This window comes from Dama dama, chromosome 9 (genome assembly GCF_033118175.1).
Source record: "Dama dama isolate Ldn47 chromosome 9, ASM3311817v1, whole genome shotgun sequence".
Taxonomy (NCBI): Eukaryota; Metazoa; Chordata; class Mammalia; order Artiodactyla; family Cervidae; genus Dama; species Dama dama.
In genome coordinates, this window is record NC_083689.1 from 35,897,933 (window position 1) to 35,922,896 (window position 24,964).

The 24,964-nt window shown below is 35.7% G+C and overlaps 1 protein-coding gene across 3 annotated transcripts in view; it reads right to left on the reverse strand.

Moving 5' to 3' along the window:
* PRR16 (proline rich 16) overlaps positions 1–24,964 on the reverse strand; it is a 277,946-nt gene that overhangs the window by 82,375 nt on the left and 170,607 nt on the right. Inside the window, exon 3 of one of the 3 annotated variants that reach the window (XR_009694122.1) lies at positions 10,853–10,935. The exons of the other annotated variants lie outside the window; for them this stretch is intronic. The gene's annotated coding sequence lies outside the window, so the exon portion shown is untranslated. The remainder of the gene's footprint in view (positions 1–10,852; positions 10,936–24,964) is intronic. 3 annotated transcript variants of the gene reach the window in all.

The following is a 24,964-nucleotide window of genomic DNA, read 5'->3' on the forward strand; positions in this document are numbered from 1 at the left end:
TTCTCTCAAATCTTAGAATTGTGTCTGGTGTGTGGTAGGTTCCTCATACATTTGGTATAAATGAGTTACACAGATATTTACCTACACCCTGAAATGGTAGATGATGGAGTGAGACAAGGTATTAACAACTGAAGGTTTTTTTACTTCCCTGAGTGACGGGAACTTCCTTTTTCATATTAATAAAGTTTAAAGAATAGGGTATTTGGAAAGTTTAAAGAATGAATCTACTTGCAGTTCATTTAGACAAAAGAATAATAAAGGAAAAAATATTTTAAACTTCATCACAAAACTGTTCAAGACACACTCTGGGAAAATACTTGTCCTAAATATAGAAAAACAAACATAAAAATACAGTAAAAATATGCACAGTAAAGACATTTCTGTCACTTACAGTCAATTATTTAGGAAATTTATTTCTAATTTTCCAAATTTTCATTGTCTGATAGCTCCTTGACCAAAAAGTGGAAAAGAGAGATGAGAACAGATTATCCTCCATCCCTCAAAAAACTATTTCTACAAGTTGATAAAAACCAGAAAAAAATTGGATATTGACAATTCTTTGAATTCTTATGAATTAAAGCAAGTGAGAATCTTGGGAGAACTAAGTTTCTTAAATATGTAGAAGAAAGATACATTATTTTTTTTGCATTCAGAAGATCCATAGTAATGGATCAAAAGGTAACCTAGTAAACTATAAATCTGGGTAGGAAAATGGCAAAATAAAGATGAAGACAAGAAGAATGGTGGAAGCAAAAAAGAGAGGAAAAATGTAAAACACATAGTGACTCAAAGCAAGAGTTCTGAGTCTGGTGCGAGGCCCCATTTAGTAGATTAGTAGACAGGAGGCAGGAGTCACCTTCTTGTAGCTATAAATAATTATTTTGGCCCCCAGTTGGCAAAATGAAATACCAACAAAATAAAGACTTTAACAACTGTTCTCACTCTTGTGCCCATATCTAAGCAATTAATCAATAAAACCCTCTACCATATACAGAACTTTGTACAGGGTTTTTCCACTCTTGAGTTAGAATATGCCATGATGTCTTCCAAATTAAGACCAACCGTGGAGGTTATTTCATTTTACAGGAGTTTTATACAATCTTTTGGGATTTCCAATCAATTATAAAATAGGTATGCCATTCTCATCTAACATCATCTCACATGGGAGATCAAGATAATATGATATTTAAAGAAATTTGATTTAATCTGTGTCATTAGTTTCAATTAGAATGTTTCCACAAATAGAAAGTTGAGAGTATGTAAATTACTTCTTGTATAACTGTCATGCTCTTTTCCTAGTCTCACCTAGAACTGGGATCATGCACTTCATGAGACAATACTGGCTTTTGTGGTTGCTCTTGTACAACATGTCTCAAATCACAGTACTACTTGCAAATGGATTTAATGAGCATAAAAATGTTCCCATCAGCTACAACCCGAAATATCATCATTTCTACTCTCTCTCTTTTTATAATTACAATAGAAGAATTGAAAAAGGCAACACATTTTTTTGTTATTTTTGTGACAGTAAAACTGATAATTACCTTGATGGAGTTAATTTATCATATAATGCTTAATGATGTTTAATATGTAATATAAAAGCTCAGAATAAAATATTTCCTACAATCCATATGGCATCATATACAGTCAAATTAATGGAGCCAACATGCCTATAACATTATGATCATTTATTATCACTGTCCTTATAAGTCTGATGAATCAAGCTCACCAGGTATGAAACAAACTTTAAAGCTATAAGGAAGATTTAGATATCACTTTGTGCCTACGTATTCCAAGACAAGCAGATAATGTTGCTGTTTTTAGTCCCTAAATTCTGTCTCACTCTTTTGTGATTCCATGGAATGTAGCCCGCCAGGCTCCTCTGTCCATGGAATCTATCAGGCAAAAATATTGGAGTGTGTTGCCATTTTCTTCTTCAGAGGACCTTACTGACCCAGGAATTGAACCCACATCTCTTGTGTCTCCTGCACTGCAGGTGGATTCTTTACCACTAGTCCTACCTGGGAATCCCAAAGCATATCTCATTTAAAAATTAAATTGAAACTATAATGTGACTGAAGTTAACAACAAAAATCTTTAAGATACCTTTCACAATTGGTCAAAATGATGCACTGAAAAATTGTAAACCATCAAATATATTTCCTGATATGCGGTCATAGACACACAGCATTAATATTTATCCCGTAATCTTACCCTCCCATCTATGGTATTTTCATTTTCTCCTCTCAATCTAAAATCATATGCCTTTCTCTGTGCGTCTCTTCCTAACCCCCACAACATCTAGTACATGCGTCTATTAGTGGTGTACCTTGGGGGTACTGTTTATAATCCTCTGTTGTCCTACACTAGATCGTAAAATTCTTCAGGGCCAGAACCTAGTTTAATTTGCAGTACTTGTGGAGGTAACATTTGTTGCCTAACAAAGGCTGAATCCTTATACATAATTCCTTGATAGTAGAGTTCTGACTATATTTTAGGTGCACGCATAAATAAATATGTAGTCCAGAGAAAGGCATTATCTTTCCTGGACCAGGATAAGCCAAGGATAGTAGCTTAGCATTGTAATTCTCTTCTGTTACCAGTGGTTAGTTTAGGCATAGTTGTTAGACATAATGCTACTCAATGAGAAGTGAGGGGCAGCATTTTAAGTGGCTTCTGGAAAAGATTTTTTTAAGCCTTTAAAAAAAAAAAATCAAGAATGAGTTGACCACTCCCCTTTTTTGGAGACTTATCGTTCCTCATGCCATGTCTGCAGGTGCAGAAATGATTTAGCAACCACGAAGGGAGTTTGCCAGAGACACCAAGAACAGAAAACAAAAAAAAAAACTGGTTTCTTGTTTATATCATTTAGCTCCTGAATCACCAACCCTAGAGTCATATATCTTCTTGGTATGAAAGATAAATGATTTTTTAATTAAACTTGATAGACTGCAGTTTTCTGTTATTTGTGTAAATGTCTCCTATGTAAATGCCAATTTTTTTCACTTTACTAGGCCCTACAATATGTTAAATAAATAACAGACATAGTTTCAATTAGAATGTAAACATCAGACTGGAAAAAAAAAATCAAGGCCATGGTTTTTCCAGTAGTCATGTATGGATGTGAGAGTTGGACTATAAAGAAAGCTGAGCACTGAAGAATTGATGCTTTTGAACTGTGATGTTGGAGAAGACTCTTGAGAGTCCCTTGGACTGCAAGGAGATTCAACCAGTCCATCCTAAAGGAGTTCAGTCCTGGGTGTTCATTGTAAGGACTGATGTTGAAGTTGAAACTCCAATACTTTGACCACTTGATGCAAAGAGCTGACTCATTTGAAAAGACCCTGATGCTGGGAAAGATTGAAGGTGGGAGAAGAAGGGGACGACAGAGGATGAGATGGTTGGATGGCATCACTGACTCAATGGGCATGGGTTTGAGTAAACTTCGGGAGTTGGTGATGGACAAGAAGGCCTGGCATGCTGCAGTCCATGGGGTCACAAAGAGTCGGACATGACTGAGCAACTGAACTGAACACCTATGTAAATGTCCATTTTTTCACTTTATGAGGCCCTAAAATATGTTAAATGAATAATAGACTATAGTTTCAATTAGAATGTGAATATCAGACTAGAAGTATTTAGCAAAAATCTTATCTTTTGCGTCAGAGCTACTTTGTAAGATTTCTGAAATATCACCAGCAATATGAACTTCCAATAATCAAAGTTCTAGCAAGTGTAATGTATTACAGAGATGATGAGTTGAATCCACAAGGCATTTATCTTTTGTCTTATTAAGAATTCTAGACTGTGGAAGGAAATAGGCAAAATATTCAATTTCTATCACTTCAAATTTGTAGTACTGAATATGAGTTACAGATTAAATGTAAAAAGCAAATCCCACTTAGAATTTCTATCTTGATTTGTGTATTAAATGATAAAATATTATAAGTTGTTATAAATTTTCCTTCCTGACATTCAACTTTAATGAAGACTCTCTTGACTCTTGGCATGGTTCATTTTTCAAATGAGGAGCCCAGAGTCATGGAGAACTTCAGATACGGGAGGATATTATACCAAGAAAACATCAAACATTGCTCATACCAGGCCCTTTTCAAGTCAAATGCCATCATCTTTCTAGATCATTACTAGGCAAGAAGAAAGAGACTGCATATGTGACACAGAGCATTGCCATCTTGTTTGCAGTCCACGACTGAGTAGAAAGCTGAAACTACACAGGTATAAGAATGAGCTCTGCGCTTTCTATGCAGATGTATCCCCCATGAGTTTATTAGTCAAATCATTATTTTTGTCAGATTACCCATGAATTCCCTCAGAAGTTTTCAAGAATAAATGATCAAAGATAACTATAAAAAAAACTCAGAAAGAAAGATTAAACCAGAAGTAAACTATACACAACTACAATATTCCCTTTAAATTTTTTTTTCAAAAAATAAAGGAAGCTCTAGGAAATTTAAAAAAAATTTCCCTCTGGCTAAAAATATAAACAAGCACAACCCAATAGTTACAACTCCCTTATTTTACAAAAAGTGAAAGAGACAAGAAAGAGTTACAGCTTAAAGTGTTCATATCTTTGACCTAATGACTGTACAACAGAAAAGATGTTTGAAATTACTAGTGAAGAAAAACTTTAGTCAGGTTATCTTCACCGAACTATAATACTTTAAGTTCAAAATAATTTTCGAGGAAGGGTGAAGCAATTATAGAAAGTATTGTTAGGCTGTAAGTTCAGTAATGAAATGAACCACGTTCATCTCCCTCACGTTCAGCTCTCAGTACATTACCAGGTGCAGAGAAAATTCTCAGGAATCACAATTCATTCACTCACTCACTCACTGATTCTACTTATCCGTCCACAGCTGGGTATTAAGCCTTACATTCACCCCAGGAATTAAGCCAGCACTGGTGATATAGGCAGAACACACGCAGTTTTGTCTTCAAGAAGTGGTAATTGATGACACAGTTAGGAAAGGAAGGAAGAACAAAACATAAATACTGTGAGGACGTGCTAATGCTCAGTAGGTGACTGGTGGTTGTAATGGAAATATACAAAAATGTAATGAAAGTTGAAGAAAAAAATGGTGGAATTCATTTAGATATAAAGGACAGCAAGAGGTTGGTGGTGCTTTCTGAGAGGACCAGTCATGTAGGTGGGAAGACAGAAATCTGCTGGCCACAAAGTCAAGGAAGGGGGAGGATTTGGAAAGGAGCTGGACAAAGAAGGAGCCTGATGAAAGTTTGTAGAATGAATGTCATACTGAGAAGACATCCTGTTTGAGATCAATATTTCTCCATGTGGGGATATTTCTGGAGATGCTTTCTTACCAGGCTCTCCCACTTTTCCTTTTGTATTTAAAATTTGTGATAGGCAGACGACAAGTATTAGTGGCGACCTCAAAAACAGTGCATTTTCTGGAATAGCCACAGAATAATAACAAAAGGAAAAACAACAATCAGTTATTTTGCTTTTCATACATACCACCACTGCTTTCATCTGCTTTTGCTCTGTTTTGATTTTTAACATGGTAAGAAGAACATGATAACACAAAATGATATTGTATTGGCTCAGAAATGAAACTGAACCTCAAGGTGATTAAGGGTTGGTTACTATACAATACTCCTAAATGGAAATCATATTAAACAGTATATGAAATATTACCATAAAGAGTATTGTCACTTAATTTTAGCTTCTGAATGCATCTAGGACACATTATTTACAGCTTGCTTATTACTCAGTTTTTGGTCACAAATATATGTGTGTGGGTGTTTATCTTTCATTTACTTTCAAAGGATATAAACATGAAATACTAAAATCAAACAGCTTCCACAGTGCCTTGTGCCAGTCATAATAAAGTCCTATAATTTATTTTTAAAGGCAGAACATGTAGAATTCAAAATTTAACAAGGTTGCTGCTTACAGATAAGACTTAGGAAACCAATTTAACTTCTATACTCCATACCCCAAGTCACTTCTGGCAAAAAGTAACTCTTATCATAACACTTTTTCAGAAAACTTGATTGGTTCCAATTACATATTTTACATTCTGTACTTCTATATTTGATTTTAATAAAAATTCTAACAAGTTGCTTGACATTAATCATTGACTATAATAATAACTCATGCTATTTACTTCCATGTACACTTCTTTTCTTGAACTTAATACTGTTATCTAATATAATAGACATATTTAACACAAAGAAGAAATTGATTACCTGAACAAAATAAGACATTAAGTCAGAGAATTGGTTTTTTTCAAATTGTTTTCGGATCATAATACACCAGTAATGTAAACCAAGCCCTTGGGCACTAGTAAGGTTCATGAATCTAGGAAATGTATTAAAATTTTGGCTGAAGAGCAGTTTTTGATATAACCTAGGCTTTAATATAGGAGACCAGCTTAGAAAAAGATTACTTATTGAAGTCAAGGTATATTCAAAAGCTCTTATATCATTCTAACTATAGTCATTAATTGTAGTTGTATATATTGAAATTCTACAAGTTTAACTTTCATTAGACCTACATTCTATGAATTCAACCAACTATTAATCTCAAAATTATATTGCATGTGAAAAAGGGGGTGCATTACAAATAGACAGTTTTATGACAGAGAGAAAATTACAGACAAGAAGTGCTAGGTTCTCACCCACTATGGAGCTGAGGGAATCTGAGCAAGTAACTTAATGCCTTTTCAACTCAGATTTTGAATCTGTAATATTGATGGTTTAATCATATAAGTTAAGTTAAAACATTCAAAGGTTTTTTAACATTCTGAATTGCCATTTATATACTATCAATGCTTTTATATTCCAGTGGAAAGGAAAACAAGTAGATGAGTACAATAGTTGTAGTTGTGACAGGGAGAATAATGGGTCCCCAAAGATGTCTATGTCCTAATCTAAGAATCAATGAATATGTTAGGTTACATGGAGAAGTGAGATTAAGATTGCAAATGAAATAAAAGTTGCTGATCAACTGACTTCAATATGGGAAATCATTCTAGATTATCCCCGAGGGCCCAATATAATCAAAAGAGTTCATGGACCATGCAAAAGGGAGCTATAAGAGCCTGTATCAAAATAATACCAAGTAAGAAAAACTCAGCAGGCCATCCCTGGCTTTCAAGATGGAAAAGGGCCATGAGTCAAGGAATGGAGGCTAACTCTACAAGCTGAAAAAGTCTGGAGAATTCTCTAGAGTCTCCAGAATGAAACCTATCCCTGTCGACTTATTTTAGTCCAGTGAAAATGACTGCAGACTTCTGACCTCTGGAATGATAATACATTTGGGTGGCTTTAAGTTACTATTTGGGGTAATATGTTACAACACCAATAGAAAACTAAAATAGTCGTAATACTTGCTAGGAATACACCTGTAGTCATAATGAGAACAGCATACCTACTCCTCTCTTGAGCTACTATGCATATAGTAGGCAGCCTACCTGGCTGAGTATTTTAAAATACTTCTAATGTAAATGCATTTAGGAAATTCATATGCTTTGCTGCTGGTCACACGCCCATATTATAAGTAAATTTTTTACCACTGGATATATGGGCAGAGTAACGAGGGCCTATGAGATTCTTAGTAACTGACAATAATTTTTAAACTCCCTTAATTTCTCCAAAATAATAAATTAAAAAAAGGACCCTTTGCAAAATAAAGTCAATGGATTTAATTATATACTTATAAAATGTACCATTATGGTAAATTCAGTTATCTTAACTTAGCATATAGGTAAAATTTATTACATTTGAAAACAATTTTCTCCTTTGGCAAAAATTCATATGTATTTCTGATTATGTAGTTTATATGATTATGAAACCATTATAGCCAACTGTCAACCAAAATGGTTAATGGCTGCCAAATAATTTCTAAAAGAAATTCTAAATATCCAAACTTTAATGGCAAATTCTATCTAATGTAGGATGTGGGAATATTTTAATGTGTGTAATGTCATGCAGGAAAGATCTCTGATGGTAAGGGTGTCTTTGGTCTGTGAGAGTATTCAAAGGGCCCTGCTCACCACTCCTTATTGTCTTTCTCACAGACAAACACCCAACTTCTTTTACATTATCAGCCTGTACTCTGATTACAACTGAGTCTGTGACTCCCTATCTAGTTACCCATTGACAAGCTTAGAAATAAGAGAAGGAAATTGCCTTCACTTTGTGTTGAGGCATCAGTGAGTACACTTGAATCACTTCTATACTTGCCCTGATATTGACCCTCCAACACATGTCACATCAAATCTCATTCATGCCTTACTTTCTACTAATAATGAAATAAAACACACTTATCGAAAAAAAATTGAAGCCAAATGAAGAATAGGGAAGAAAAACATAAGAAGCTAAGGGTTCTGGGTTCAGTTCTGCATGTTTAATGGAGAATTTGGCCCAAATAATCTCTGAATTATAAAACGTTTATTTCTGTGCCTTCTAGAGTGACCGTAATACTGAGTCTTGCTTAACAATTGAGGGCTAGCAGAAATCCTCACCTTTAGGACTTCCTCTAGCCCTAACTTCTTCAGGATAGATCAACTACTTGGAATTTGGAGGTATATAGGCTAGTAAGGATTAAACTGAGGTATGTGTCCAATTAAGAGATATTCCCATGTGCCATCTCCTCTACAGTTCATTGTTTTAGTCTGCTTGCTTTTATAAACTTCACTCTTCCTGAAAATTCTGAAATTCTAGAGTCCATTTGGGGCAAATACCTGAAAGAGTAAAGCTGCATAAGGAAATACAAATTGTAAATCTTTCCTCCAAAATATAGGTTGGATAAATTCCACTGTCACAAGAGCAAGAGTATCCTTGTTGTTTTTGAAATCTCAAACTAAGATCACACTCTTTTATTTGGATTTTGTGGGTTAATAAAAATTGTTTATTTTCAGCATAAATTTCTACAAGTAGAGATTATCACACACAAGATTTGATGTAATTATAAAGAGTTTTTGAAGGGAATGCTAAAGATTGGAAATTAATACTTTGAACAGACAATGATAAAAATGCTCCCCTGAAAAAAATCTCACTGCAAGTGTTGGTATTCTTTGTAGATGACTAGTCAAAAAGAGTCGGACATGACTGAATGATGAACTGAACTGAAATGAGTCAAAAATGGCCTGAAAATACTATTATAACTAAATGCTAACTTAAACTGTATGTGTTTGATAATACCCATGTACCTTCTTTAATTCTGTTTTCTGTTTTCCCAAACTCTTAAAAATCTGAAGCTATGCATGTACATTTAGTTTAATTCTGGTCTCCTTCTGAAATAGATATGTTTAATACAACCCATAATAATCTGTCTCCTAATGTTTACACTACTTGAAAATGGCTCCTTGTACCTCATAAAATCATGAGTGTCTGCTTTACCCTATCTATTTTATTTCCTCAATAATAATAACAGCATTTTTAGCTTTTCCTATCTGAGGTTTATTAGAACACTGGCATAGTCAAGTAAGGAAGTTTTAAGAACATTTCATTTCAAATATCCTAAGGAAATCATTTCCTGACAATTAAAATCCAACCAGGAGCTCATAAGTGCTGTTGTAAAAGAAAATGATACTTTTGACAGAAGAAAAAATAGGTGTTTTAAACCATTCTGTTGAAAAGTTGAAATAAATGATAGACATGACTAGAACACTGGTTGGAATTTTATAGCTTTTGATACACTCATTATCTAAGAAAAAAAAAAAAAAGTATTTTGTCTTTCAAACATCCCAAGATTAAAAGCAAGGAATGGACAACATTGTCAACATTGACCACATTTCTTACAGTAAATGCCTCACTGGGAAAGGTGAAGGATTAATTCTGGTAGTTACTAAATTCAAGAAGAGATTTTGCTGAGGGATAAGAGGTGTCTTTACTGCCATAAGAGGTGTCTTTAGTTTGCCTGGTGGCTCAGATGGTAAAGTGTCCGCAATGCGGGAGACCTGGGTTCGATCCCAGGGTCAGGAAGAACCGCTGGAGAAGGAAATGGCAACCCACTCCAGTACTTCTGGAGAAGGAAATGGCAACCCACTCCAGTACTCTTGCCTGGAAAATTCCATGGATGGAGGAGCCTGGTGGGCTACAGTCCATGGGGTCGCAAAGAGTCAGACGACTGAGCAACTTCACTTTTTACTGCCATCAAAAATGCCCCCCGAAATAGATGGTTGTCATTTGATAAATCTTTAAAAAAACCAAGATTAAAACCATTAAAGTGAAAAAAAATTAAACATTTTCATAGATGCTGATTCTGTGAAGACAAACATATACTTCTTCCTGTTCTTAGTAGCTAAAAACTGGTCAGTAACCAATAGGTAACTTCAGTCTCCCTGGGCCATTGGTTTATAGCCTATGATTAGAATCTGAGCCTGGTGATGCCACAATTACATATAATTCTGATATGCAACAGAATTGCACTTGATAACTTTTCATATTTTGTTCCTCTCAAGATTTTAATGAGAGAAAAAAAACTCCATTTACTAATAAATGAAGTTATTTAACTTTCCTTTTCTTCTTTCCCTTATCAAAAATGGTGCAGTAATTCATGAGTACTCCAAACAAATGATTCTCATTTGGTGGAAAAATGGAAATTTCCTGCAGCTGTTTCACAAATATCCTAAGAGAATCATTTGCAGCCTGTAAGGAGCCTTTATTAGTAATAAGGAACATAGCAGGCAAGAAGATTAAATGGCTCTTGCCCTAAAGCTGCATCTGCTTTTAAGTCAATAAAATATTCAGATTTTGAAAACTATAGAACATGTGGCATACAATAGTTTCAAGTGAAAACAACTTTGCTAGGATAACCCTTTCCTTAAAGTTGCTGCAGAGTTTTAGGAAAATAAGAACTCACTCTTTGAAACTTCTTAGGCAGCCAGTGTTGTCCTCTTGCCTGGGATATTCCCGAGGTTGCAGTATACTTGAAGGTTCATAGGTCTTGAAACAGATCAGAATTATGGTGAAGTCACAACTCTGTCTCAGGTAAAAAATCTGCCTGCCAATGCAGGAGCCACAGGAGACGTGGGTTCAATCCCTGGGTTGGTAAGATCCCCTGGAGGAGGAAATGGCAACCCATTCCAATAGTCTTGCCTGGGAAATCCCATGGATGGGGAGTCTGGCAGGTTACAGTCCATGGGATTGCAAAAAGTTGTACACCACTGAACACACACACACAAGCACAACTGTGTAACTTAATAGCTGGGAAAACCTCAGGTACGTAAACTTTACCCCTCCAAGTCTCAGGGTCTCAGTAACAAGGGAATAACCATCTCTCCTAAAGGAGATCAAGACAGTTTTCACATTCTGCTCAGCTTGACTCAACTGTAGACAGGGCTCCCTGTCCTTGCCTATTTCCTAGAGTTTGCTCAAACTCTTGTCTATTGAGTCGGTGATGCTATCCAACCATCTCACCCTCTGTCCCATAGTTCTTAAATTTCTTTGAATCACTGTTTTCTTTTTAATTAAAAAAAGGGTCATACATAGGGTTACAGAAAACAATTTAAGAACCAACCAGATTTATTGATGTTTTGCTATAGATGATTGAATTCCATCCATCTGTCTCTCTCTTATGAAATAAAATATTACAGAAATAAAATACCCAAATAACTAATAATAGTTGTTCAGTAAATATTACTTTTTTCTCTATCTCCCTCTCTTTCAAAACACACAGTTCTTCTCAGAACAGAGATTCCTGAAAATCCCAAATGTCTTTTTTCCCCCAAAGATCAAGTATATGGGTATGATACAGCTGTTAAACAACTTTTGTTTTTTATGTAACAACAGATTCAAGGAATCAAACAGCAAGTTATATTTCTGGCATCTGCTGAGCTGGTCTGCACATTAGTGCCTGTTACAGTGATGGGGCTTTTTGACAGCTGCCTCTTGGCCAGAGGATGCAGAAGATTTCCAGCCCAAATGTAGTGCCACCCACACCAAATTCCAAGCAGAGAGGGCAAATACTTTGTTCCCTAAGCCAAACTGCAAGTTTTCTCTTTAGAAATGGATACAATCATGGCACAGGAATATCAGAGAGCCATCTCATCAAGATGCATGGGGATGGCATGGAATATTAAATGTAAAATCTCAAAGACCAAGAGAGTCTGAATGTGATCTGAGTTAACCCAAAGAAATCCCCCTTTCCAAGAGGCTCTCTGAGTGAAAAAATAAAGCCCAAATCACTATCAGTTTGATTTTCATGAGCATGAAAATGGCTTTTTATTCTCCAGTAAGAACACTCCAAAGACTATTTGGAGCCATTTTTACATCCATTTTAATTAGATTCCATTTCTCTGAACATTGTTATATGACTCTTAAAGGGGAACGATACAAATGTGTGAATTTTTTAATACGAGTGCTTTTTCAAAGGTGAGTTTCCTGTTACTGAATAAGTAATCAGTGACATACCAAGATCTCTGTTGAAATATTTGATAATTTTTTTGAAATGCGTTACAACTTTTTTCAATTCATATCATCTTATGACAGGCTCCAGTTCAACTTATTAACTGGCAGTATTTATTTCTAAGAGTAATTACAACCAGATCAGAGGAGAGCACTGCAAATTATTTGTAAGTATTAATAGTTAATATATAATTTGAATATTTTTAATGATTAGATGTCCTTATTGTAAGCTTATGCCCTGAATGTCAATGATAACTTTTATTTCCTTAGCAAAAAAGCATAAAAACAAAGGAATCAAGAAAATTTAAAGTTTGTTAAATTTAGTGAAGGATATAAGCTGATCATGAAAAATAGACATAATTAATATAAAATTAATCTTGAAGTAGTATGCAGAATATTATTTTTCTAAATTTTGAAAATTGACTTCTACTTCCTTTGCATAAAAATGAAAGACATATACAGACACTTAAAGCTTGTTTAAATAAAGCACATGTGGAAAATACCACGATATATTTGAGCTTGTTATAATTAATATGACTTGTAGAATTCAAGAAGAATTTCAGGGAGGCCATGAAGACTGTAAGATTTCTAGCAATGTCAGGATATTATATTTGATAATTTAGCTTAAATACACTATCAGAAAATATGAATAACAGATGACAATGAATTATTGTCATAAATTTAGGATAATATTCTATATTCATGTTTAGCTTACTGATTCCTTGTATATTACAGATACTTAAGCAATATTCTTAAAATGTTTGCAATTCTAGTTTTGATTTCTCACAATTTAATATCAAATTTTACTTTTCACTTTTTAAAACAATGATGCAGTAAATCACAGAAAGTTTGAGTGGTAAGGTAATGCGGAGAAGACATACATTCCCCACTTTCTATTGACCTTAAGTACATCTCTAGCTCAGGAATTATCTTTTTAATGTTGCATTAACCAAAACAAGATTTTAGTGCTCCACATAAACCCTTTAAAATATAGATTTCTAAGTACATTCCTCTCTTGCTTCTATGGGAAAAGGAAAATATAAATACACTCCATATTGATTTCATGCTGCTGCAATTAGGATAAAATAATATCACATGTATCATTCTCTGCATATTATTGTCCAGTGGTTCTTAAAATGCTGATATCCTAAAATCACTTGGGTAATTTAAAATAGTCTAATATTGAGCTGACTATGAGCGATTCTGATTGAACTGGTTCAGGATAGAACACGTTGTAAATCTTCCCAGGTGATTCTGATATTTGGCCAGTACTGAGATCCACACTGCTGCTGCTGCTGCTAAGTAGCTTCAGTCGGGTCCAACTCTGTGTAACCCCATAGACGGCAGCCCACCAGACTCCGCCGTCCCTGGGATTCTCCAGGCAAGAACATTGGAGTGGGTTGCCATTTCCTTCTCCAATGCATAAAAGTGAAAAGTGAAAGTGAAGATGCTCAGTCTTGTCAGACTCTTAGCGACCCCATGGACTGCAGCCCACCAGGCTCCTCCGTCCATGGGATTTTCCAGGCAAGAGTACTGGACTGGGGTGCCATTGCCTTCTCCAGAGATCCACACTAGTATAGCACAAAAACAAAGGAACAGACTCACAGGACATCTGAAATATTCCTCAGCACAGTGGTGCTCTACTTTCTATACAACCAGCTCTAAGAAATTTTAGAACATATATTCTGGGATTTCTTCATCTCTCCATCTGGAAAACATCAGTTTTTTCTTTGATACAATTAGCACTCCTCTTTTATAAGAACCCTGCATTTGTTCTGATTTGTAACAACATCCCCAGATCAGCAAAGGAGATTAAAAAGAATCTTATGCCAATGGGGTCAGTCTCCACACTTGTGAAAATCCTGCTTTCCACAGCACTGTCTGCTCAGAAGCTATAGGCATCTTTTATCCTCTTTACCTTCACTGGTGTTCGTTCCCTCTCCCTGATTTTTTTTTTTTTTTTTTTTAAAGAAGCTATTTTCCTAGGAAGTTTAGAAAGGAGTGTAAGAAACTGTGTTCTTGTATTAGCTTCTGCGTTTGAGTTCTGACACTGAAAGAAAAAAAAACTTCCACAGTTCTGATTGCTTATATAAGCCCAGATGCATTGTTAGTATCTAACTCAATATACAAGATACCTAAAGGTAATACATACTACCAGTTCCAACTCCACTCCTCTGTTGTTTAAAGGACCAGTGTGTATCAGCTGCTGTTTATATCAGTCCATAGGTTATAAGAAATCCAGTATAGCTTCCCTCATTACATGGATTAGGAAATTTATGAGATCTAACCTTTATAACCTAAGCTAAGTAAATGTCACACATGTTAACCATCAGCCAGAAAGCTCTCACACACACTGAACCAAAGATACAAAAATAGTCTTTTCAAATTTCGTTCCAATCTCCCCAAGTATTGCAAGGCACAATACATTAAATAAGAGCCATGGCAAAAGCTATAGGAAATGGTAATCAATAAAACACTTCACAGCAGGCTGTTCACTCCATGAGTTCTGTCAACAGATATATTGAGAGGACTGCTCATCTTTATCAAAGTGGTTTTATCAAGCACAACACAACATTCTGGACTCAGTTCACACAATAAGTGCTCTAACAGAAAACATGGGGGTTCAGTTTTCTAAGCTTAGAAAATAAATTTGACGTAAGTGCTGAACTGAACCATGGAAAAATAATTAGAATTTCCTCACTGAGAAGAAAATTTATACAACTTGTACATTTACTCCAGTAAGTGGAGGCAGGTTTAGGGTGGCTTAAGGAGAACGCCATCTGTAACATTCCAGTTGCAAACAGTATTTACCTCTTTTTTCTTTGAGTCTGGCAGTGCAGTCCTTGCTGCCTGAGAGGACTTAGTTGTCCCCGAATATACCACTGTAGCGATCTGGTAGAACTTAGGTAAGATGGATCCTGAATGTATGCAGCGAAAGACTGAGTATAAACCTAACTAAAAGCCTCATTCTCATGAGAGCATTTACAAGACACACCTGACTTTCACAAAGCCCTCTTTATACAACACACCTGAGTCACAAATTTCTCATATCAGCCATACATTCCTGGGAAGGAAAACGTCCTTCTTCCACATTGTTGTCAAAGTAGAGTGTATCTTCAAATTCAAAAAGGTATGTCAAATAAAATAGTTGCATGCTACATAAACTTAGTCTAAGCAGTAAAAAATACAACTCAACCTTCACATATTAAGTGTATAGCCTTCATTTTATTCCATTGTATTCAGCTCACTTTTTAGATATGAAATTTTAATTGCTTACCTTTTTTCAATTTTTTTACTTCCCTTCCTTCTCTTTGTCTAGCACTTTCTGCATATGTGATAAACCTTACATTACTAGCTCACATTTTCTTGCTTATTTCTTCTCTGCCAAGATTCCATTTCTCATGCATCAATATGCAGCAATCTGTCTTCTACTAGGAACTGCTTAAGTTCCCAAGAATACATTTCATATCAAGTGAGGAAACTTCCACTTCTCTACATGAATTTAAATGAGTTTACTTGTCCTGCTGAGGTCTGTTTTATTGCCTATTAGGTGAAGAGACTGGATTTAATCATTGCAAGTTTCTTTTACTCTAATATCCTTTTTTTTTTTTAGTGAAAGTAGATAATAAATAATTGCCTTTCCATAATATTGTTAATTTAAGAGATAATATGCATTGAAATTCATATTTGTTTAATTAATAGTTGGGTATTTTTTCCAAAGGCATTTTTAAGTTTTATACTTTTTACCTGTGCTGTAACCATTTTACTACTGTGGGTTTTTAATATTTTATTTGTAGTGAAAAGATTGAGATAAATAGCGGAAATTGACCAAGCAAGATTTATAAAAGCTCCTCTCTTGAAACAGAGAGGATAAATTTTTTCAGGCTGGGGTCAGGAGAAGGTACAGTAATAGGAACTGAATAAGGCCTGTCAGGAGGCTGGCCATTTTGACTACTTGGCGAGAGCAGTCTTACTGGTGTTGAACTCCCTAGATTAGGTGCCTCAGAAAGGCTTTTGCTCCCTAGATTAGCAGTCTTTGAAAGGTTTTTGCTGGAACTGAACTGCCAAGCCCACACTTAAGAATTTTAAACAGCAGATTATCCTGAGTCTTGAAATTTTCTGGATTGAGATGAAATAGTGAAAGGAAAATTTCTCTGTTGGTATCTGCAGAATTGCTTTTGAACTGTCGTGTTGGAGAAGACTCTTGGGAGTCTCTTGGACTACAAGGAGATCCAACCAGTCCATCCTAAAGGAAATCAGTTCTGAATATTCATTGCAAGGACTGATCCTGAAGCTGAAACTCCAATACTTTGGCCACCTGATGCAAAGAGCTGACTCATTTGAAAAGACCCTGAAGGCGGGAGGAAAAGGGGACAACAGAGGATGAGATGGTTGGATGGCATCCCTGACTCAATGGACATGAGTTTGGGTGAACTCCAGGAGTTGGTGATGGACAGAGAGGCCTGGCGTGCTGTAGTGCATGGGGTTGCAAAGAGTCGGACACGACTGAGCGACTCAACTGATACTGATACTGATCTGCAGAATAGTCTGGCAGCTGAGGTCAGAGTATGAGTGACAAACAGGAGGCAGTGTAATGTCAGAACATAGGGGATAAAAGCCTCTCTGAGGAGAGTGTGATTGGGTATGGCATTACCTCACATACACAAACACACACAGGCAAAAAATTCAAATCACTCGGGTAAAAGAAAAGGAGCAAAGGAGAAGTAGGATCCAAATCCAGCTTAAATCCAGCTGAAAACTGGAGCTTTGATAATCAGAAGATCTACTGGGAAATCATAAAGTAAAGCTAGGCTTCCTTGGTGGCTCCGACGGTAAAGAAACCGCACGCAGTGCAGGAGACCTGAGTTCAATCCCTGGGTCAGGAAGATCCCCTGGAGAAGAGAATGGCTACCCACTCCAGTATTCTTGCCTGGAGAATCCCATGGACAGAGGAGCCTGGTGGGCTACAGCCTATGGGGTTGTAAAGAGTCAGACACGACTGAGCAACTTTTATAGAAGAGCTATTTTAATACTAATTTTCTGTAATACTGATAATAAATCCACTCAGGAAAAAATAAATATATTAAAAAAAAGAATATCAGTACTATATTTAAAATATTAAGCAGAATGTAGTCATTATTTGAGACAACTATGAAGTTTTGGAAAACAAAGGTGAAAGAAATCCAAATATTCCATTTTTGTCCTTAAGAGTGGCTTGAATTGTTAGAAAACAATTGTTTTGGATAATTTTGGACTGCTATTAGCAATATTTACTTATACTTAAGTCATAAATCACTGTGATCAAATAACTTTTGGTTCTTAGTCTTTTGGGGAGGTACCACACCATTTCAGTGTAGTCAATTATATCACACTCTGTTTAAAGCAAAATAAGGGTTAATACTTTGTCAAATTTTACTAATATCACTGACAATGCTTTTAACCCCAAACACAGACATTCCTTTTTTTAAACAAAAGCTTGATGACTTAATCTCTTATTTGACCAAATACTTTTAGGAGTTATGAAGGCCTAGTGGTATTAGACTTTAATTAATTTGATAAATTATATTATAAACAAATTTACTCATGTACTATTAAATATTATCATAAATAATTAAAATTAAGCTACACTTGTCAAAACAGTTTAATAAACTGGGCTCGATTGTAGTCACCTTGAATTTCTAGCATGTTCATTTTCTAATTCACAAAATCTAGTAAGTCAAGAATGAGAGTTCTACATGTGAACTAAGAGGGTTCTATGAAAATTATTAGGCTTACTTGAAAATAGTAACTTAAAAAACTATGTAAAATAATTATTTATAAATGAGATGAATAAAATATTATTAGCATCAAACTAGGCAAAGACAAATCAATCCATGATTAATAAGGAACATGGTAATTTGGTAAGAAGTATAAATTGACCTACATTTGTGTGAGGTTTTACTATTAGCAAAATACTTTCACATTCATTAAATCATTAGGGCCTTATAACAACATGTTGAAAGGTATCCTTTAGAGGGGAAATACAAGGGCCCAGGTGGCTCACTATTAAGGAATCTGTCTGCCAATGCAGGAGTTGCAGGAGAAAAAGATTCAATCCCTGTGTTGGGAAGATCCCCTGGAGTAGGAAATGGCAACCCACTCCAGTGTTCTTGCCTGGAGAGGAGCCTAGAGGACCATAGTACACGGGGTCACAAAGAGTTGGACAGGACTGAGCATACATGCACAGAGAAAAAAGTCTTAGGAAACTGGGCGCTAGTGGAGGATGGTTAGTCTATTGGTATTACCCTGGTAGAAATAATATGTGTGATACCAGGCAATTTGGGGAACAAGTACCTCATGAAGGTATAAACAAAATGAGGCAGAGGAAATGCACATCAGGAGAGAGACATGAACTGGAAAAGAGTGGGATTTGAGCAAATGAAGCAGAAGAATGATGGAACTTTGTATGTAACTCACTCTGTGTCAGCAGAGCTTTCATCCTATGCAAATAATATAATGGAATTTAAACCAAGACATAAAGTAAACAGTAATTAGCTATGCTGCCATACATAATTGACTTAGCACCAACATAGAGGAAGAGTTTGGGACATGTTTCTGATGTGTGCAAAGAATAAGGTGGAATGATTTGGTGATTTTTGTCTGTTCAATTGTGCTAAAGGTTACAGACTTCTTGAATCCTAAAACTTCCTATCTGTGTTGCCTCATCCATTTTACCTTTCAGCACTGCTGCCTAAGAAGAGCGGAAGCTTATGGTTCTGATGCCATAGACATTCACTTGGGGTTTGAGAAATTGCAGCATCGTCCTGCTGATCTTAGTCTTCTTGCCTCTTACTTTGGAAAGGAGGACTGGGTGAGCCCAGAGTACGCACAGGGAGGAGGGTAGTGACTCAAGAACTCTGTGCTGTGCTTAGTCCTCAGTCATGTCCGACTCCGTGCGGCTCTATCCAGGCTCCTCTGTCCCTGGAATTCTCCAGGCAAGAATACTAGAGTGGGTTGCCTATTAGATAGAAAATAACACTCTTAATCTTCATTTGAAAGCAAGCTTCAGACCTAGTTAAGCAATTTGACCAAGAACATGTGGGAAATGGGAAAACTAAAACTCAAATCCAGATCTTCTGGTTTCAAATTTATACTTTTATCCTATAAATTAACATCATAAACATGACATAAATTACATTGTCTATGACACATTTCTGTAGTAGAATTTCATATTTTTTTACTAGTTGGGGTAAATAAGTTGTCAAAGCTTGATCTATCATTATGAGGATAGCTATTCATACAGTATCCTAATTTACTGAAAAATTCTTCATTCAAAAATTGCACTCCTCAAATGCTTAAGTAAAACATGTAGGTTGGTGAATAATCTCAGAATTCAATTATGGTAGCTAAGGTTGAGATAAAATCTACCTGTCATCTTCATAAATGCTGTCAATTCCCTCCACTAAATTTTTAGCAAGGCTGTTGTTAGATTTATGTCTTTTCTCTCCTTTGTTTAAACTGACATGGCATCATAACTTATGGTGAGACTAAACAAATGTCAAGTAATATGAAAAGGAAAGAAAAGAAGGTCTGTAACATATTCGCATTATACACATGCCAAAAAATTACTCCTTTGGAAACCATGGTTGGCATGACTGGTACTCACCCATATGTGGATATCCTTTCCTTCCTTGAGGACATGGGGATGACATAAAGGGCTACATGAGTAGTTTTGGCCAATGACACAAACAAGGACTGAGGATAAAGTACAACTAAGATTCTCCAGTCTCCTCTCCTTTTGTTGTGGTGATTTTGGAAGAGGATGCATGGGGGGTGGTGGAGGCACATTCAACCCAGCCTGGATCACTGAATGACCACCCGAGGTACACCTGCCCTGGAGAGTCTGAGGGACTCAGGGTAAACTTGGAGTAAACGAGAAACAACTCAATGCTTCTGTGATACTAGCTGTTTGCTACCTCAGCATGCACTAGTCTATCTTGGCTTATGTGTTTACTTTCTATCTGCCAGCACCTTTCAAGTAAGTTTCACTGAAATGTCTGTAAGCTTTATAGATGACCTGTGCATGATGCAGGGGCTGTGCTTCGGGCAGTCCTGTGAAGGGGTGAACAACATGGGCTGAGGAGGCCTTACAGTCCTGCTGTGACCACTGCCTGGCTCTATGACCTTGAGTGACAGTTTCCTCATTTGTACAATGTAGATAATAACACAGTGTCTAAGACATTGCATTTTTTAGGAGGGAAAAATGATATTATGAGGGAAAAATAACACAAAAACACACAGAAGAATGATACAAGGCAAGCCATTGATAAGGGCTAGGTATCATGTACTGTCAACATCAACTCTAACCTACCCACGGGCACACAATGTTTTATTTAGCTGACCCCAAATTCCCTTTGGTGGTTAGGATAATTGACAACTACATCACCAAATAGTGGAAACAACCTATCTATAGTCTAATAACAAAAGGATGGAAATGCTTTTATTAGAGCTCTAATGCACTGGTTCTTTAGATAGATCCACAGAGTGGATCTATTAGCTGTCAGGGTCAATGATAAACAGATGAAACTCCTCAATGAAATACCAGTAATGGAAGAGACACAGGCAGTGTTAAATGGTATTAATACTATGAAATCAGAACTTGTTAGGGGAAAAATAATCCAGAATAATAGACAGCCTTTGAACTCAAGACAAAAAAAAAAACCAGAAAGGTAGAGCCTCTGGTATAACACACGAGAAAATGAAGCTTGAATTATTCAACAGCTCATTCATTTTTGATGGTAGGGAAATTGCCTGAAATCCCTTTCACATTCTGCAAAGATCAAACATATTAGGAATGTCAAAATAATATTAGGCAACCCCTTTCAAGAGTCAAAATAACTCCTCAGAACAAAGGAAAAAATGGCAAAGTTCAGGGCTTTAAAGAACAGAATTAAATGCTGATGTTGTGGGGAAAAAAAACATGGAAGTCCTGCTGGTACTATTAATAAAATGCCAGCCGGTCATTTATTAAGGGGTCAATTTTGGCAAAGCACTGAAACTGAGGTCCTAGATTTCTTCACTTTTAAATCAGGATAATAATTTCTATTTTATGCATTCATATGAGTTAGAAAAAACTAATGTATGTAAAGCTTCAGAAAACATTAAAAATATTAGTTTACCCATCTTTGATCAGTCTGGAAGTCATAAGTCATAAGCAAAGTTTCCTACGTATTTTGCTTGGTCTTCACACAGTTCTATATACCAGGTTGATCTAACTGTGTTTTAAAGAGAATGTTGTTTGCAGAGCTTCTTTATATTCCACCCTAGGTTTATCCAAAAAGACCAGAATGATAAATCCAAGTGCTTCCAATGAAATAACACCCTTCATAAGGGATGCTCCACTAAAATGCAGCTAATGCAGTTTTATGGACTACCTTGGTGGCTCAGTGGTAAAGAATCCACCTGCCAATGCAGGAGGTGCAAGCTTGAGCCCTGGGTCAGGAAGATACTCTGGACAAGGAAATGGCAACCCACTCCAGTATTCTTGCCTGGGAAATTCTGTGGATAGAGGAGTATGGTCAGCTACAGTCCATGGGGTCACAAAAGAGTCAGACATGACTTAGCAACTAAACAATGATGCAGTTTTATGTTCAACACTGCTGCTTGCCCAAATGGTAGTATCACATCTATCATTACTTCAGAATCGGGTGACTTACACAATTCTAAAATTGTGAAAGTTTTAGTCTAAGAATTTGAATACAGTGTCACAGTTCCATATTCACTCAGAAAATGTCTAATTTTGCAATAGTGTCTAGTAAATGTCAGATTCTGTGTACTTTACTTAATTATGTGATATGGAATTTTATTGCTCATAAAGTATTTCCTCACTTAGAAAATATCACTAGGTACCAATGCACAACAATGCAATCTTTTGCTACAAATTTGAGTGTACATTACAGCATGTGAAACTGGGGAAAGACCAGAGAAACTGGGGAAAGAAACCCGAACCAGGACAAATACAAGACATTGTGTTATTGCCTATATTCCATGGGAAAAAATTCAGTTAAGGTGGTGATTCATGACTTGATTCCATCATTCCTAGAGCAATTACATGTGGAACTACTCAGCCTTCTCTTCACAGAGCATCCAAGAGCTATAATTAGAACATGCAGATAAAACGTCCTGCAGAGTTTCAGAGAGTGTGTAGCTGCTGTTCTTGGTGATGTTAAAAGCAACTACTGATTTGTCTAAAAAAAGCCATATAATATACAGTGCCTTATTCCTTTATTCATTAAGCAGTTAGATGCAGGCATAATTCAAACACAAGATTTTTCAGGTTAATTAAATCACTTCAGTTAATAGCAGACATTTTTTCATAGACCATTATTAAACTAACAGGAGGTATGAATATAATCAGACTGAAGAGTTGGGGAATTTCTTTTCTTCCATGCCCTGTATTTTTTAGCAGATATTTTATATTTAGCTTAAGCATGGCCTAAAAACAGTTTTATTTCCTTTTATAACTCCTATAACTACTGAGAGATGGAAGAGAACTTTGGTCAACTTTATTTTCTTTACACCATTTATCAGTGGAGATACAATAACCTCTCATTACAAAAATGGGACCATCTGTGTTTAAACTAACAAGACAAAATTTTTCCTTGTTGTTCAGTTGCTAAGCTGTGTGTGCATGGACTGCAGCATGCCAGGCTTCCCTGTCTTTTACCATGTCCCAGAGTTTGCTCAAATTCATGTCCAATGAATCAGTGGTGCTATCTAACCATCTCATCACCTCATCCTCTGCCTATTTTTCTTATTCCAATTTAATTAATGGATATAGTTTTTTGAGCCATATGTTCTACCTTTCACTATAAAGAGACACAGTCATAAGTAGTACTACCACTTCACATTTTGTAGAAACATTATCTTCCAAAAGAGTACGAGGTCAGCTTTTTGGTATACTATTCCATGTATGAATAAAAGAGTTAAAATCATGATGTGAAAAAAGAACATGCCCTTAAAGATTTGGAAAAAAAAATTCTGCTTTGGTATATTCAGGAAGAAAAAATATAGACCATGTTTTATGATGATTTAATAAATGATGTACAGAACTTGCATTTCAGAATTTAAATTTCAAAAGCAAGAGTTGGCTGATTACAAAAACTGCACTGCCACTTATGACACTTTAATTGCAAGTTTCCAGGCAAATATTATGGCACTCTATGTTAATTACTTTCCATGTTTTACAAGTTTATATATATTTACAGGCATGACTAAGTTCCAGTGAATGTTACAAAATTATTGGGCAAAAAAACCCTATTGGCCCAATATATTTTATACATTAGTTAAAAAAAATTAAAAAGGAACATATGGAACCAAAAACTAAAAGGAATGTCCAACACTTGCTGTAATCTACCATTTAATGTTGACTAAGTGATAGACTGTAATAAGAGAAGAAGGTCAACAACTGTAACTATCTTAACACTGGGGCTGAACTCAGCTTTACAGGCCAAGAATAACTTATAAATGTGTGAAATAAAAACAGGAGTTGTGGTTTTGGCATATGTCACTAATAAAACATAAAAAGATGATCTTTTATGAGGTAGCTTTGTCTACAATTTGAGGAAGAGAGATGGCTTTGAACCTCAGAAATTGTGTCTAAGCATCTGGCTCAAATATCCTTAACCAGCAAGCTTAAATCATCTAGCTTATTCAACTTGCTTTATTGCAAATGAGTTATCTGCTCCATGGATGATATGCAGCTGTTAGTAAGCTCAATTTTGAGGTCCAGGTTGGTTCCCAGACATCACAAGGTTCTAAGTCTCAAACTATAATTATTAGGTCACAGTAACTGGCTGTGAAAGAAAGAGGGCCTGAAGGGAGAAAAGAGCAAGTCTTCTATGACTGTAATATCAAAAGGCCTAACACCAGATGGACATTTGAAAGGATATAAATATTTAAATCTAGAAAGGTGATAAACTCCTGGGTTTATTTATAACAAGCCTATATGAACACATTAAAACATTAAGAAAATATGTGTGATTCTGATATTCAACAAGTCAATTATTTATTTACCTTGCTCACATTTATTAAACATACAGATCATACAGTTAATACATTTTAGATTCTGGTCTTTGATTATTGGTCTTATGTTCTGGAAGTTTCTGAAAAGTTGGATTTATTCTGCTTACGTTATCTTCATGTCCAACACACACACAACAAAAATCATGCAGAGTAAATTTTCAACATGATATCTCTATTTTTTTCCTCATTTCATTGTTCCTTTAAAAAATAAGCTTATTTTCTTTAGGAAATTATGCCTAAAATATATTATCACTTTAAATAGGAAGTTGTTCAAAAATAGTATTCCAAATTATTATGATATAACTTGAAAAAGGCAACAAAGAAATATGATTGAAGAGTACCTTTCTGCAGCAGCAAAAATTAAAGTTTTGAGATCAAAACCCAAATATTCAAAAAGTATTACAGTATTCTTTTTTAAGTTGCATAATAATCAAATCTCCACCAAAGATGACTCCCTCTACTCCTGCCACTTAATGGACACATTTTGCTCAGGCACTTACCTTTC